General features: G+C 38.7%; 1 protein-coding gene across 3 annotated transcripts in view; it reads left to right on the forward strand.

Moving 5' to 3' along the window:
* The window catches only part of LOC108269067 (cytosolic carboxypeptidase 4), a 100,625-nt gene extending 100,186 nt beyond the window's left edge, over positions 1 to 439 (forward strand). For all 3 annotated transcript variants that reach the window (XM_053682269.1, XM_053682270.1, XM_053682271.1), the window contains one exon: positions 1 to 439. This exon is cut by the window's left edge and continues 1,484 nt beyond it. The gene's annotated coding sequence lies outside the window, so the exon portion shown is untranslated.
* Positions 440 to 3,517: the final 3,078 nt, after the last annotated feature.

The raw sequence follows: 3,517 nt of genomic DNA on the forward strand, positions 1-3,517 counted from the left end.
ATTAAAAGGTGAAATCCCCACACTACGGATAAAAATAAGTAACACACCGGATATTAATGATATTTCCGTGTCAGGATTTGAGACCGATCGAAAGCAGAGCCGATTCCAACGACTCGATGCGTTCGACAGTCATTTGTTATGTTAAGAAACTAAATGTTCAGTCATTTATTATAAAAGTAAAACAACTACACAACATCAGCACTTAGTGTGTAAGAGTTAACGTTAAATCATTTATATAGCGTTTATTTATCATTTTAGTGTGTTTGTTTTTGTGCAGCGTTTAAAAAAAAATTATTAACTGTGATTTTCTGCCTTATTTGTGTAAAGCGCACACACGCACGCACGCACGCACGCACACACGCACACACACACACACACACACAGCACTAGAACAATATACAAACAAACAAGTGAAGAAACGGTGTCTCTAAAGGGAACTGTTGAAAACTGCATTAAGAAAATAAAAATGAAATACAAATAAAACTGTTTGAATAAAATTTCTATTCTGTTCGTGCTGTTGAGTTTTTTTTTTTTCTTGCTGTCATCTGACCAGATAAAACACATCCCTGATTATTTATTTATTTATTTATTTATTTATTTGAACACAGAATGAATTTACTGGAAAATAATTCATTTATGGAGGAGGAGAAAGAAGCGTTTTTGAGGGAGGATTTCCCGTGATATCAATTAGCGAGCTTCGTTTGTTGAGTTTTTAGCTAACTTTGGGTGTTTTCTGGTTATTCTTCTAACATTAACTGGCTTCAAATAGCGTTCGTTATCATCTGCCAAGGTGCACCGTCATGATGTTACGAACACGTACGCGTTTCGTACGGTTTGTTCTGAGATTTTTTGGTTTGGCGGACGTTCCTCCAATGTTACCATGCAGTAGGTTTGTTTAATGGTATGTAATGTTTGATAGCTATGTTGGCTAATCTAATGTTAACAGCCCGCTTTGTTAGAAGGTATTTTTGTAATGTTAATAGTTAGATTTAATTGGAGATTGGGGAAATTCTTTAATAATAGCTAGCTAGCTCGGTTTGGGGTTCGTATTTACTTACTTTCCTGTAGCTAGCTTTGGGGAAGTTTTCTAACGTTTCTAACTCTGGCTTTGTTGAGAGATATTATCCCAGATTTACTCCTACATTAGATAGCTTCGTTTTGGTATTTCCTGTAACGTTTGCTTTTAAGATTGGGGGGTTTCTGTAACTTTACTTAGCTTTGTAGCAATAATAATAATAATAATAATAATAATAATAATAATACTAATAATAATAATAAGTCATCGAGTAGAGCATGCAGAGCAAGCCCGGTGTGTCCTGATGACGTTACACCTATCATCACCTTCACTCGCAATAGAGAGATTTTTCACCTCATCTTTTTCAGCTAGCTACAGGGTTAACTGACGTTGTATTGTGTGTATTATTTCAGTTCCTTTAATCAATTTACGAAATGATACAATTGTGGAGAGATGAAAGACTTTGCAAAATTCCTCGATGTATTACGCAACACGCAGCACACGTCCATCTGTCCTGTAATCCCACGCCGCTCTTTACTGATAGATCGGATAATTAGATCACAGCGTGAGGAAGATCCTCGCTGAGCTCCACTGATATTCTGCAGGTACGACATGCACGCTACACACACACACACACACACACACACACACACACACACACACACACACAGTCACATTTTTTTAATTGCTGTCTGATCTGAACTCACACACAGAGCTTTCTGTAGAGTTTCCTGTCAGAGTCATGGTGATGATGCCGAAGACAATTATGACGACAGCGATGATGATGATGATGACAACAATGACGCCGATGATGATAAAGACGATGATGATGATGGCAACAATGACGACAAAAAAACGGTAATGATGACAGTGTTGATAATGACGATGCTATTGACGATGACGATGATGATGACGATGGTATTGATGATGGTATTGACAATGACAATGGTATTGACGATGATGATGATGACGATGACGATGATGATGATGGTATTGACGATGATGATGATGATGATGATGGTATTGACGATGATGATGATGATGATGATGATGGTATTGACGATGATGATGATGATGATGATGGTATTGACGATGACGATGGTATTGACGATGATGATGATGACGATGACGACGACGATGATGATGGTATTGATGATGATGATGATGATGATGATGGTATTGACGATGACGATGGTATTGACGATGATGATGGTATTGACGATGATGATGATGATGACGACGATGGTATTGACGATGACGACGATGATGATGATGATGGTATTGACGATGACGATGGTATTGACAATGACAATGGTATTGATGATGACGACGATGATGACGATGATGACGATGACATTGACAATGGTACTGACGATGACGATGGTACTGATGATGACATTGACGATAACGATGATGACGATGGTATTGACGATGATGATGATGACGACGGTATTGACGATGATATTGACGATGATGGTTTTGATGATGACGATGGTATTGACGATGACGATGGTATTGACGATGACAATGATGATGATGATGATGATGGTATTGATGATGACGATGATGATGGTATTAACGATGACGATGATGATGGTATTGATGATGACGATGATGATGGTATTGACGATGATGATGATGGTATTGATGATGATGATGACGATGATGATGGTATTGATGATGATGATGATGATGATGGTGGTATTGACGGTGATGATGATGATGACGATGGTATTGACGGTGACAGTGATGATGGTATTGACAATGATGATGATGATGATGGTATTAACGATGACGATGACGATGACGATGGTATTGACGATGACGATGATGACGATGGTATTAACGATGACGATGATGATGGTATTGACCATGACGATGATGACGACGATGGTATTAACGATGACGATGATGATGACGATGATGGTGATGATGATGATGACGATGGTATTGACGATGATGATGATGACGATGATGGTGATGATGATGATGACGATGGTATTGACGATGATGATGATGATGACGATGATGGTGATGATGATGATGACGATGGTATTAACGATGACGATGATGACGATGATGGTGATGATGATGATGACGATGGTATTGACGATGACGATGATGACGATGGTATTAACGATGACGATGATGATGGTATTGACCATGACGATGATGACGACGATGGTATTGACCATGACGATAATGATGACGATGATGGTGATGATGATGATGACGATGGTATTAACGATGACGATGATGACGATGATGACGATGATGACGATGATGGTGATGATGATGATGACGATGGTATTGACGATGACGATGATGACGATGGTATTAACGATGACGATGATGATGGTATTGATGATGATGATGACGATGATGATGGTATTGATGATGACGATGATGATGGTATTGACCATGACGATGATGACGACGATGGTATTGACGATGATGATGATGACGATGGTATTAACGATGACGATGATGATGACGATGATG

The sequence above is a fragment of the Ictalurus punctatus genome, chromosome 8 (genome assembly GCF_001660625.3).
Source record: "Ictalurus punctatus breed USDA103 chromosome 8, Coco_2.0, whole genome shotgun sequence".
NCBI classification, from domain to species: Eukaryota; Metazoa; Chordata; class Actinopteri; order Siluriformes; family Ictaluridae; genus Ictalurus; species Ictalurus punctatus.